The sequence below is a fragment of the Lithobates pipiens genome, unplaced genomic scaffold, assembly GCF_037356315.1.
Source record: "Lithobates pipiens isolate NorthernLeopardFrog02 unplaced genomic scaffold, aLitPip1_a1.2 Scaffold_13, whole genome shotgun sequence".
Taxonomy (NCBI): Eukaryota; Metazoa; Chordata; class Amphibia; order Anura; family Ranidae; genus Lithobates; species Lithobates pipiens.
The window spans coordinates 210,716,518-210,730,861 of NW_027507718.1; positions in this window are offsets into that span (position 1 = coordinate 210,716,518).

The following is a 14,344-nucleotide window of genomic DNA, read 5'->3' on the forward strand; positions in this document are numbered from 1 at the left end:
AAAAATGTAACACAAGGTGTAAAATCTTAATCAAATGTCATAAGAAAAAAAAAGTCCTAAAGTGCTCCAATTCTATGCAAAAAGTGTTCCACTGCACTAAAATTGCTAAGTGCAAAATTCTATGCATTAAAATTCATGTAAAAACATGTATTGATATAATAAAATATGAAGTCCATTCAAAAAATAATAACATAAAATCCAAAGCTGATGATGGCAAGCATGTTCTTGTGTCTACTACTGAATTGGTATGTCCCTTCCATGTTGAGACTGATCAACTGTCTCCTGCACCGTTCTCTCCCCTCCCCAACGTGTGTCATAACTTATTATTAATGTCATAATAATAAGTTATTTTTCACACACAACATATGCATACTTCCAATTACACCCCAAAATACATTCTACTACTCCTCCCGAGTATGGCGATACCACATGTGTGACTTTTACACAGCCTAGCCACACAGAGAGGTCCAACATGCAGGGAGCACCGTCAGGGGTTCTAGGAGCATAAATTACACCTCTAATTTCCTAATGACCTATTACATTTGCGAAGTCCCTAGAGCACCAGGACAGTGGAATTACCCACAAAATGACCCAATTTTGGAAAGCAAACACCCCACCGTCTATTCTATGAGGAATAATGAGTCTTTTGAACAGTTCAATTTTTTCCACAAGTCTTTGTAAATTGTGGAAAGAAAATTAAAACTTTTTTTTTACACAAAGTGGTCAGTTCTTAAGATATTTCTAACTCAAAGCATGTATATAGCAAAATGACACCCCAAAACACATTCTGGTACTCCTCCTGAATATGGTCATACCACATGTGTGAGACTTTTACGCAGTGTGGCCACATACAGAGGCCCAACATGCAGGGAGCACCATCAGGCATTCTAGGAGCATAAATTACACCTCTAATTTTCGACTTATTACACTTTTGAAGGCCCTGGAGCACCAGGACAATGGAATTACCCACAAAATGACCCCATTTTGGAAAACAAACATCCCAACGTATATTCTATGAGGCATTATGAGTCTTTTGAATGGTTCATTTTTTTACACAAGTCTTCAGAAAACATGGAAAGAAAACGAAAATCTTTTTTTTTTTTTTACACAAAGTTGTCAATTTAAAAGATATTTCTAACACGTAGCATGTATATAGAAAAAAACATTATATCCCAAAACACATTCTGCTACTCCTCCTGAGTATGGTGATACCACATGTGTGATACTTTTACACAACCTGGCCACATACAGAGGCTCAGCATTGAAGTAGTACCTAGTAGGTGTTCTAGGAGCATAAATTATAATTATATAATTATAAATTAAAGCATCCTCCGGGACTGTGACATCATAAGGGGGTGGGGTCACCATGTGACATCAAACGGTGACCCCGCCCCCTTGTCCCTATATAATTCGCCGCACACCGCATCCCTGGCAGTGCGGCCAGAGAGAGCGTTGAGTCAACATCTCCAGAAGCAGAAGCAGAACAAGAACAGAAGAACAGAAGTACGGAAGGCGGCGGCGGTGGCAGCGGCAGAAGACCAGGCCACCTCTAGTAAAAGAGCTGGAATAAGGAGCGGTGGCCCGGAAAGAAGAACCGAAGAGGGGGACAAGACCCCCCACAGTCGAAAGAAGAGGCGGCGGCGACAGAAGACTGGGCCTCCGCTAGTAAAAGAGCTAAAGGAAGAAAGCAGAGGCCCGGCAAGAAGAACCGAAGAGGGGGACAAGACCCCCCGAAGTCAGAAGAAGACCCCCGGGTGGCAGCGAAGAAGAAAGCTGGGCTCCTCCGCTAGTAAAAGAGCTAATAAAAGAGCAGAAGATAGCGGAGGAGTCCCCCAAGACGGAAGACCCCCGGAGCAGTGCAATAAATTATTTTTAAACCTTGTGTGTTGTGTTTTTTTTTTTTTACTTTTTTTCACAGGTGAATGGGTAGGGGTACATTGTGCCCCATACTCATTCACATAGGGTGGAGGGCCGGTATCTGGGGGCCCCCTTATTAAAGGGGGCTCCCGGATTCCGATAAGCCCCCCGCCCACAGACCCCGACAACCAATGGCCAGGGTTGTCGGGAAGAGGCCCTTGTCCTCATCAACATGGGGACACGGTGCTTTGGGGTGGGGGGGCCACAGGGCACCCCCTTCCCCCAAAGCACCCACCCCCCATGTTTAGGGCACGTGGCCTGGTATGGCTCAGGAGGGGGGGCACTTGCTTGTCCCCACCCCCCTTCCTGACCGACCGGGCTGTGTGCTCGGATAGGGGTCTGGTACGGATGTTGGGGGGACCTCATGCCTTTTTTTTGGCGTAGGGGATTCCCCTTAAAATCCCTGCTGGACCTAAGGGCCTAGTATGCCTCCGGAGGGGGAACCCATGACATTTTTTTTTAATTTGGCGTGGAATTCTCACTTAGGATTCATACCAAATACAGTGCCTGGTATTGGCAGGAATCCAATTTGGATCCCCGCACCAGTGTGAACCCAGCCAGCGATGATTATCGCTTATCAGGAAAGGAAAATAAAAAAATGTCCTTTCCTGATGTGAGCCAGCTCGGCGCTGGCTCCCACGATGGGGCTCGCAGGGTGTCAATCTCGCCGATAAAAGCGTATTTAGGTACTCAGATGGGCTGTGACAGATACTCAGGCTGTGACAGGTACTCAGGTACTTGGGTACTTTGATGGGCTGTGACAGGTACTTTTATGGACTGTGACAGGTACTTTGATGGCTGGTGACAGGTCCTTTTTATTGGGGAGGGGGCAATCAGTGTGTGTTGGTGTACACTGTAAGCCGTAACTAGCTGTTGCCGCAATCTCCTAAGAGGAGAACCCAGTAACATCTCATTACCGCGGTTTGTTGACATTCTGTGATTGGCTGGGATTGGACACAGCCAATTTCATTGGCTCTTTACTGCGATCGGGGTTGGGCTGTGTCAGGGTGACAAGCCTCATCCCCGATCGCCGCTCTGCACGCACCCTAGGGGCATGCACGAGTGCCATGCACGTGGACAGTACATGTGACTGGTTGTGATTGGACACAGCCAGTCACGTGATAAAGCACCATTTTTTATTGGCTCTTTACACTGATCTGGGATGGGCTGTGTCCAAGGGACACATCTCATCCCTGATCACAGAGATCCCAGATCTGAGGGACAACCATCTGATTATTACAAAATACCAACCTATAATAGATACCAACCATTGTAGGATGCACCAAATCAAGAAAACCCACATGGAAACTATTTTTTAGAGAAGGGACGGGGGAACCCCCGTCAAGGTAGGAAGAAGTATAGAAAAAGAGGAAGTTGAGCAAGAAGAAGGTTACAACAAAAGAAGAAGGGAAGATTAGGGGAAGGGATCTACAACCTCAGTGGTATTATTTTAACTAGGGAAGAGATTTTAACACTGGATAAGTGAATTAAATATGCGCCAAAGAAAAGACTCAATAAGTTTGAAACCTACATTGGAATCCACAAATTCATAAGGAAATTAAATGTAAAAAAGTATTACGATCACAATCCGGTAGAAAGGGAAGCAATAGAAGGTAATTTCACTGAATTAAGAAATAAATCTGTTTTGAACCCCAAAATTAGAAAGTATATGAGCAGAGGGTTATAAAAGAGATCCTAAAGTCATTGGGGACAGAAAAGATATTGTAATTCATCCAGTGGACAAGGGGGAGGTATAGTGGTGCTTTGCACTGAACACTGCAAGGTAGAAATTAACAATATTTTGGGGGACAGGTGTACATATCAAATAATGAAATCTAACCCCACTAAACAATTCAAGAATGAATTGGAAGTCCTAGTTCGATATGGGGCTGAGAGGGGGATATTGAATATAGACTACCTGTTATGTACTACATCCCCAAGATACATAAGAACAAAAGTAACCCCCAGGTAGACCCGTTGTAAGCGGGATAGAGTCACCTATTTCCAGGCTTGGGGAATATATTGATGTACATTTACAACCTCTGGTTAAGGAAACTAGGGCACACCCTACATTTGCTTAAAGGATTTGATAGAAGTGGAGATATGGTGATGGCTACAGCCAACGTGGCCTCCTTTTACACTAACATTGACCATTGGGGTGCTATGGAAGCAACAAAATGGGCATTGAAAAAGAATATAAATATAGAGCAAAAACAGCGTAGGCTTATTTTGAAATGTTTGGATTTTTGTTTAAAGCACAGCTATTTTTGGTATGAAAACACTTATTACCTACAAATTAGAGGTGTCACTATGGGTGCTAAATTTGCGCCTAGTGTTGCCAATTTGTATATGGCTAAATGGGAAGAGGAGGTAGTCTTATATGATCTGGATCCATACATTTTATTGTACTTTTGCTTCATTGATGATATACTGCTAATTTGGAATGGGACTATTGAAGATATAGGAAGTTTTTTATATTCCATGAATGACAATGATAATAATATTATGTTATCATGGGATATCAGTAAAGACTACATACATTTTCTTGTTTTTATGTTTTGGATCCACAGATCAAAAACATCCCTCGAGGTTTAGAAACAAAAACGTATTTTAAAGAAACTGAACGCAACTCATATATCCCTACTTCTAGCACTGGATAAATAATATTCCCAGAGGACAATATTGCACAAGGAATGAGGACTTTGAGGTACAAACAGAGAAATTAAGGAAGATGTTCATGGATAAGGGGTATCAGGCAGATTTTGTGGAATTGGAAAAAGGAAGAATTAGAGATATAGAAAGGGAAATCCTGCTAATAGATAAAAAAAGTGGCAACACGAATGACAGTGGGGGTACCTGTATAGTTCTCAAAGAAATATATATATATGTGGGAGGCAATAATTTTACAATTTTGTGTGCCACATCCAAAATTATAGACCGAGAATTGGAATACCCCTAGTGGTGGACTTTTAAGGCAAGTACAATCAATATCTGATTTTTAAGATACAAACAAGTTTTTTTTATTGAAAAAATTAAGAAAATACATAAAACAAGGAAGGCATAAATACACTGACAGTCTGTATATGTACTGGTTACTTGAAATACCCTATGCGTTTCAGAGAGACTGAATCTCCTTCTTTAGGGGTATGTACAAGTGTAAAAGATGGTCTATTGAAACAGAAAATGAAATATACATTAGAATAAATTATTGTTTATCTTCAGAAAGACATGCATACATAATATATTGTATATACTTCGCTATTGTGATGATCACTTACATATTCAGAACAGTGTGTTATAGTTATAGTTAAAAACATGACAGAGAACCAGGGTGGATGTTGCCGATGGTTATTTTACCCCTTTGAAGCCTTCAAATGTGGTCACCCCGACAGGAAAAGCCAAAAGACCAGCAAGATGTAAAAAGGGAGACCAACCCCCTAGTACTGATGGACAATTGGAGCTAAAGGCTCCCAACCCGGGAGAGACACTGGAGCAAGGCAATCGGTCCTAGGTGAAAAACGTAAATAGGGTAAAACATATTTTTGAACTTATCACGGGGGGAGAACAGGGAAAAAGAAGAGGTCCCCTCTTTCCCCGTGATGTAAAAAGAAGTGCCTTCATTATATAAGAGGGTGAATAAATGTATAGGTATATACGTAGAAGAAAATATATCGTACCTGAGATATAGTAGGTAATTCTAATGGTGATGTTAGCAAGCAAGGCAGCTCCTAAAAAGATTTATATTTAAAACAGTGTTATGAGAATATATTCATTCTTAACTAATCTATAACAGTGGGCCAAGAACATTCTGGCCAAACAGTCCGCTATGGCCGCCAAGTTAGATATAATACAAATATATGGACCTAATCCTGTAATAGGACATTTGTTAAAATATTTTTTTAGAGGTCCAACTAGTATATTACTTTTTGATTTTTAATTATAATGTGTGGCCAAACGGTACTATAAAGTAACCGAGATGTTAAATGTGTCATCGTATAATGTTTACCAATGTACTGATATAATAATTTTAATTAAAGGAAACCAATAAATGTAACGGCAATAAACAAATGAAGAATGGAAATTGTGGGCGCTAATAGAATTTAGTTGCCACCAATAATGTGAATATATTATATTAATTATTAATTGTCAATAAACGTTGATTATTTAATTATTAATTATTCACAAGATTCATATATTATTGTAAATAAATATTAAATGAACTTCATCCGTTATTATATGAAAGAATTATTAATAAGGTAATTTCAAAATGATTAATAAATTAATAGAGAATATAGACCATAAATATTGTGAGTAAGTAACAATTCTTAATATCAATTAGTAAAGATTGTGAAAAAATAAATCTTAAAAATCAGATATTGATTGTACGTGCCTTAAATTTTTTTTGGATGTGGCACCCTTACAGATGGCTGTACCCAGCTAAACTGCTGATTACCTATGCCTGCAGGTCCCATGTGGTGACCAATATCAAGGATGGTATCCTCCTCATGATGGGGGTGGCAAATACTGGATCCCCAAAATAACAAGAAGGAATCGTTGCACTTATCTCCTTCCACAGGCGCAAGCTCTGACACAGAAACAGGCTGAAACCTAAAGTTTTGTAAGTCATGCTAAAATCGCCTGAATACCCAGGAAGCTGATTTATAGTTACTTGTTGTTTTTTTTTTTTTACCTTGTTGCTCCGACCGCTCTACCCCTCAAGCCTTAGTTGTGACATACCCACACAGATTCCTCACAGAATCGCAAACTTTTTATATCTGTTTGCTATCCCTAGTGTCTTCCCCTCCCCACTCCATATTACAGGTACAGGACTAAGGTACTTCCAGACTGAGCAAGACATCACCCGAGCACATCTCCTAACCTCTTCGGATCATCAGTCCTATCCACAAGGTACAGACACTACTTCTAGCGCTCAAAGTTACCTCAACAACAAAATCTGAGGCAATAAGGTACGTAACCAACACAGTACAATATGGCTTTTAAAATATCCTCTTTAAATGTGAAGGGCCTTAATAGCCCCCACAAATGCCAAATGGCCTGGAAGGAAGCATCTAGACTCCAAAATGACATCATTTGCTTTCAAGAGACACACTTTATATCAAGAAATCATCCCTATGTCAACAACCGAAAGTTCCCTCATGTTTTTATTGCAAATGGCCCCAAGAAAAAAGCAGGAATGGCAATTTCTGTTAAAGACTCCATTTCCTTCTCACATTTGGAAACCCACTCAGACTCATCGGGTAGATTCATAGTCCTCGTATGTGAGATTTCCAAAATAAATATACACTAGTAAATGTGTAACGACCGAACACTAACCAAAACCAATTTCTACGGAAAATATGGAAAAGAGTAACATCTATGAAACAAGGTACCGTAATAATCTGTGGGGACTTTAATGCAATCCCAAATAGAGACCCTGACCTTTCCAATCGATCACCTCAAAAAACCTGCAGGCCTACCCTGGCACAATTTATTTTTTCCCTGGCCTTTTTGATGTTTGGAGATGCCAACATGCCTCCGAAAAGGATTTTACTTTCTTTTTCCAATGTGCATCATAAGTACTCATATATAGACTTATTTCTTGTGGACAAATTTATACTACAAAAAATTGTTAAGTCTGATATACATGTTATATCGTGATCAGACCACGCTACAATTTCCATGAGTGTGGGGGATCGCAGTGCTGAAACGAGAGCGAAAAGATGGCAGAATGATCTTTCAATCATCTCACAACCTGAAAATGTAAAATCCATCAAAAAAGCTATGAAATAATTTTTGGACTTAAACGCTCCCTCTGGAGAAGCGTAGGTAACGCAGAAGCGCAGGATCAGCAGGCAGCAGGTGATACACAGGAACTTGGCAGAGACACTGGAACAGCTGGCAGGGAGAAGGTGTCTTGAAGCGCAGAAGAAGCTGGAAGCCGGTACACCCAGTAGGCAGGCAGGAGCGGTAGGTATCAGGCGGAACACAGAAGTCAAGCAGGAACAGAGAATTGCCGAGGATAGTCGAGGTACAAGCCGGGTCGGTAACAGGCGGGCAGCAAACAGTTCCAAGGAAGAGGCAAAAGCGTAGTCAAACAGGCTGAAGGTCGGAGGCTGGCAGCAAACAGACGTCGTCAGAAACAGGCCGGGTAAACAGGGATCAAGGTCAACAGAGTAGCAGAAAGCAGGAACACCGGACACGCTGTAGACTGGACAGCAAGGAGGCACAGTGACAGGTTCCTTTAAGTAGCCCTTTGGGCGCCAAAAATGGTCGCACGGCGTGTCTGCGTGCCCCCGCGTGTAACCGTGCGCCCGTTCATGACCCCACACACCCGCGTGTGCCCGTTCGTACCATCACGCACCCACGTGCGCCCGTTCGCACCAACGCACACCCGCGTGCATCCGTTCGCGCCGAGCGCCCATGGATACCGATTAGTTCTTAACATGGGGATTCTGCGGGCAGGTCTCCCATATGCCACTGGATTACGGGAACGACCATGACATTGCCCCCCCAAGGGGCAGCCTCCCGATTCCCAACTGTGCCATCTTACCCGGATGGGACCCCTCAAAGGCAAGAATCAATCTCTTGGCATGGATATTAGATTCCGGCTCCCAGGAATTTTCCTCGGGCCCATACCCCTTCCATTTCACCAGAAATTGAATCTGATTACGTCTTCTTCTGCAATCCAAAATGGATTCGACCTCATATTTGATTTCTCCATCGACGATCACAAGTTCAGAGGGACCGACATTTTGGTTGGCAAAGGAATCTGGAACTGCAGGTTTGAGTAGGGCCACATGAAAGACCGGATGAATCCGAAATGATTCTGGTAGCTTCAGCTCATATGCCACGCTATTCACCTTCCTTACAACTGGAAAAGGACCCACAAACCTTGGACCCAATTTCTTGGACGGGCAAGCCAGTTTCAAGTTCAAGGTGGATAACCAAACCTGATCCCTGACCTTGAGATCAAGTCCCCCCCTTCTTTTTCTGTCAAACACCTCCTTATTGTAGTTCTTTGTCTTAGTCATGGTCTCCTGCAGAAGCCTATTGTTTGCCTTGAAGAAGTTAAGGTTTTCTTGGACAGCTGGTACCGGGCATTCAGGGAGGTTGTTGGATAGGAACAGAGGATGAAAGCCGTAATTTGCAAAAAATGGAGATTGCTTCGTGGCAGAATGAACAGAATTGTTGTATGCAAATTCAGCAAGGGGTAGAAGCGAAGCCCAGTCATCTTGAGAGAACGAAGAAAAGCAGCACAAATACTGTTCCAGTGTCTGATTCGTCCTCTCAGTTTGGCCATTGGTCTGGGGTAGATAGGCAGAGGAGAAGCAGAGTTCAATCTTCAGAGTCCCACAAAGTGCCCTCCAGAACTTGGAAGTGAATGGCACCCCCTATCTGACGTGATATTTGCGGGAATGCCATGGAGCCTCACAATCTCCCTGATGAACGTCTTGGCCGTTTCCGCGGCAGAGGGAGTGCCTTTCATTGGCACAAAGATTGTAGAATAACTCTCTGAAAGTGGCAACTTGACAATGAAGTCCATGGAGATCATCCTCCATGATCTGTCCGGGACGGGTAACGGCTTCAACAGACCCCATGCTTTAGACTTGTTGCCCTTGTTCTGAATGCAGGTGACACATGCCTCCACATACTTCTTACAATCCTTCTTCAACTGTGGCAACCAGAACGTACGTTGAAGCAGTTCAGAGGTCTTATGTACCCCAAAATGGCCAGCCAGCAAGTGGTCGTGACAGTAACTCAGGACCGAAACTCGCACTTCCTGGGGGACGTAGATCTTGTCCTCATACCATAGGAGGTCATCCCTGGCCATTAGAGGGGTATCAGGCGGGAGAACAGCACTAGTGGAAGCCTGCTTGAATGAATGAATGAATGAAATACTTATATAGCGCACAATGCGAACTGAATCGCCTCTAGGCGCTGTGGCGAGCTTTGATCATCTGCTAAAAGAGGAAGGTCTTGAGTTTTTTCCTAAAAGCCAGGTGATTTTCTTCCAGGCGGATGTTGATTGGTAGAGCATTCCATAGCAGAGGGCCTTGGACAGCGAATCTCCGATCACCCTTGGATTTATACCGGGCTTTGGGCACGAGGAGGAGGTTTTTGTTGGCTGATCGAAGACTGCGGTTTGGTGTGTAATGATTTATTTTCTCCATTAGGTATTGCGGAGCTTCTCTATGCACGCATTTGTGGGTGAGGCAAAGGGTCTTGAACGTGATCCGATTTTTTACGGTTAGCCAATGTAAGCTCCTCAGTGAAGGAGGAATGGATTCCCAGGGTTTTTTTCCTGTTATCAGCCTTGCCGCCGTGTTTTGGATCAGTTGTAATCGCGCAAGTTGAAATTGTGGTAATCCTATGTAAAGCGAGTTTGCGTAGTCCAGTCCTGAATTAATGATTGTTCCAACTACCACTGCTTTGTCATTCTTTGGGATAAAAGGGATGAGCCTGCGAAGCATGCGCAGTAGATGGTGAGATCGACTGACTACAGATCCTATTTGCGCATCCATTGACATTTGTGCGTCTAAAATAACCCCGAGACTCTTTGCTTTGGTCTTTGGGGAGATAGTCTGCCCAAAGACGGTTGGTGGAGACCAGGAGGTTTTGGTTGCGGGCTTATGATTTGGGTGTAAGATAAGAAGCTCTGTCTTTGATTGGTTCAGCTGGAGGGAGTTGGTGGTCATCCAGTCCTCTATTGATTTGAGGCAGTTTTCAAGTTGTTGTTGGTGATCTTTTTTTCCATTGATCCGGAAATAAAGTTGTGTGTCGTCAGCGTAAGAGTGGAAGCAGAGATCTGAGCATCTGATGATTTGAAGGAGTGGGCGAATGTAAATGTTGAAGAGAACGGGTGACAATGGAGAGCCTTGAGGGACTCCGCAGGTGACTGCCCGAGTTTCGGAGAGGAATTTTCCTAGTTTCACTGTCTGTGACCGATTTCCTAGGAAGGACGCGAACCAATGGAGATCTATGTCTTGGACTCCGGCTACTTCTGTGAGGCGGACGAGTAGAGTATTGTGATCTACTGTATCAAACGCTGCACTTAGGTCTAGCAGTACGAGGAGACACGGCTCTCCGTCATCTGCTGCTTCGAGGGCGTCATCCCAAATCTTGAGGAGAGCTGTTTCTGTTCCATGACCCGGGCGGAAGCCTGATTGCAGCGGGTCCAGGAGTTTGTGAGTATCCAGGTGAAGTTGTAGCTGATGTACTACAGCTTTCTCCATGATCTTAGAAATGGTGTTGAGGCTTGTAATCGGCCTACGGTTGTTTGGATCCTGAGGGTCCAGGTTTGGTTTCTTGAGTAGAGGTTTGACAATGCCTTGTTTGAGGATGCTGGGAACAATCCCTTCGTGGAATGATCGGTTTATGAGGTGGGTTATGGTTGGAGCCACGATGTCGGAGCATTCTTTCAGTAGTTTTGTGGGGATGATGTCAATAGGTGAGGTACTGTCACGCAGTTTATTAATGATGTTTTTTGCGGTGTCTACGGTAATTGGGGATAGTGAAAATTTTGGCGGTTGCGGTATGTTGGTGCGGACATCCTCTTTATGTTTTTGCTGGCTGAGGTTGGATGTTTTCTTCTGACAAATTGTTTCCCTGATGGTTTTGACTTTATCGATGAAAAAATCCGACAGTTTGTCACAGTAATCCTGGGATTCGCTTTCTGGGGGTTCTAGACAAACCGGATTCATTGATTGATTAACCAGTTTAAACAGTTCCCGTGGTTGGTTTGCGGCCGTTGAGATTGTATATGAGAAGTGGTCCTTTTTGGCTTTGAAGATTGCTTTCCGATAATTCTCTGTCAGACCTTTTGTAGTTAAATAGGTTTTCCTCGGTGGGATTTCTTCTCCATGTTCTTTCCGCTCTTCTGCGTTCTTGCTTTAGTACGGAGAGGGAGCTATTAAACCATCCAGCATTTTTCTTCCTGATGAGAGCCCTGCGTTTTGGTGCTACCGAGTCTGCTGATTGCAGTAATGTCTTGTTCAGGGAGTTGAGTGTTTCCTCCGTAGAGTGGTTTAAGGTTATTGTAGATATTTTTTTGGACAGAGTGGTTTTGAAGGCTTCGGAGTACAGTTTTTTATGCGATCTGGTCCAGTGCGTTGTTACAGGTTTCCGTTTTGCGTTGGTGATGTTGGTAGCGATTTTGAATTTGATGGCGGGGTGATCCGTCCATGGCAGAGTTATGTTGTCGAGTATGTTGACGTCGATGTTCTGTTTGAAAATGAGGTCCAGGGTGTGTCCTGACCCATGCGTGGGAGTCTTTATCAGTTGCTGTAGACCCAGTTCTTCTAGTTGATTGATGCAGGCAGTCGCGATGGGGTCTTTAGACTCGTTTGCCCAAAGGTTGAAATCTCCGAGTGCCAGGAAATTTTTGAATTTTAGGGTGTGCATTGCAAAGGATTCCGTGAGGGGTGAAAGAAGATTGGACTTTGGTCCCGGTGGTCTGTAGCACAGTAGAATATGAGTGGTGTCATGGGGTGTTGGTTGAAAATGTAGCGTCAGGGTTTCCATAAAAGACACTGGGTTCTGAGCTGATGGTTTAGTGAGATCAAGGTGACCTTTAAAGATCACTGCTAGGCCTCCTCCTTTTTTCCCTATCCGGTGTTCGGTTATGATCCTGTAGTTTTCCGGCACCAATTCGGTGAGGATGGTGTTGCAGTCAGAGGTTAACCAGCTTTCGGTGATGAAGAGGCAGTCTACATTGTTCTCGATGATGAAGTCGTGTACTTCCAGTCTATGTTTGACTGCAGACCTGGCGTTAATCAAGGCGCAATCTAATTGTAGTGGTCGAGTAGATGTCTTCCTGTGGTTGGGAGCTGGTTGTCGTCCGGTTTTTAATAGTTGTTCTCTTTGAAGTATTTTTTGTATGGAAGATGGCAATGTGGTGTTGATGTTCCTTAGTCTGTGCAGAACTTCAGCTGAGTATTTGAAGTAGCACATGGTTTGTGGATGCTGTTGATGGTACTATGGGCCTAAGATGATGATCCTGATCAGGGTATTGATCCTGAGGTGGGGCTAGGTATCAGACTTGCCGCCGTGCTTGAGACTATTAGCGCGCAAGTTGATCAGGGGATGCCTATATGGATGCGGAAGGAGTTGTTGTATTCGGTTGCTGGCTGTATTCGGTTGCTGGCTGTTCCAGCTGCCTTTACTTAAGGTTGAGGTCTCCGCTTAGAAAAGAAGTCTGGCTGTGATCTGGAATAGTCGTCCTAGGATAGCGTAAAAAATGGAAAGGAGGCCGGAGGTAGGGGTATGCTAACCTATGGTTGTTCCAGAGGAAGGCGAAAAACCCCCTGACAGTAGCAGCCAAATGCACCAGTGGGGCAAAAATTCCTTCCTGACCCCCGTAGGCGGTCGGACGGAGTCCCTGGAACAATCACTGGGGGGGGGGGGGAGTGGAGGTGCGAGCTTACCTGGCTGCGGTTGTCCCCTTTAAACACTCTGGTTCCGGTGAATCTGGCTTGCTGTCAGCCTGATGTTTCTGGAAAGCTGTCTGGTTGCCCCTTGCAGTGGGATCTTTAAAATGGAGGGGAGGATGGAGGTTAGAGACTCCTGTCTTAACTCCTGTTTTCAACTCCTGGTTATTAACTCTCCACTTAGTTCAAAAAATCCACTTGTGTTCAGAAATCCACATGCAAGCCACAATCAGGGAGCAAGCTTGATTTGGGACAATAAATCCTCCTGGAGCAGGAGGAAGTTTCCTGAGGACAGGATGGTATCTGGGGACAAAGGAGTTTCAGGTTCGCTGTACATACGTGACAAGGCGTCAGGCTTGGTGTTCTTCGACCCGGGGCGGTAGGTGATATGGAACGAGAATCTGGTGAAAAAAAGTGCCCACCTGGCCTGTCGTGGTCTCAGTCTTTTAGCAGTCTTCAAGTATTCCAGATTCTTATGATCAGTATACACAAGGATCGGGTGGGTTGCACCTTCCAGAAGATAACACCATTCTTCGAGTGTCACCTTAATCGCCAGTAGCTCACGATCTCCAACGTCGTAGTTCCTCTCCGCCTCGGATAACTTACGAGAGAAGAACGCGACTGGGTGCAGAAGTTATTTAGGCCCTTGTCTCTTTATAACTGCAGCTGAGATAAACAAGACTTTCAGAGTTGTAAAGGCCTCTTGAGCTTTAGGAGTCGATTGGAACTTTAGGCCCTGCTTGGTCAGTCCTGTGATGGGAGAAATGATGGAGGAAAACCCCTTTATGAATTTCCTATAAAAGTTTGCCAAGCCCACAAACCATTGGATCCCCTTCCTGTCAGTAGGAGCGGGCCAGTCCCGGATGGCGGAAACTTTCTGGGGGCCCATCTTAATGCCTTCCACTGAGATGATCAGACTGAGGAATTGGATACTTCGTTGCTCGAAGACACACTTTTCAGGCTGTACCTCTGCTGTGCATATTATGAGGGGCTCCCACCAT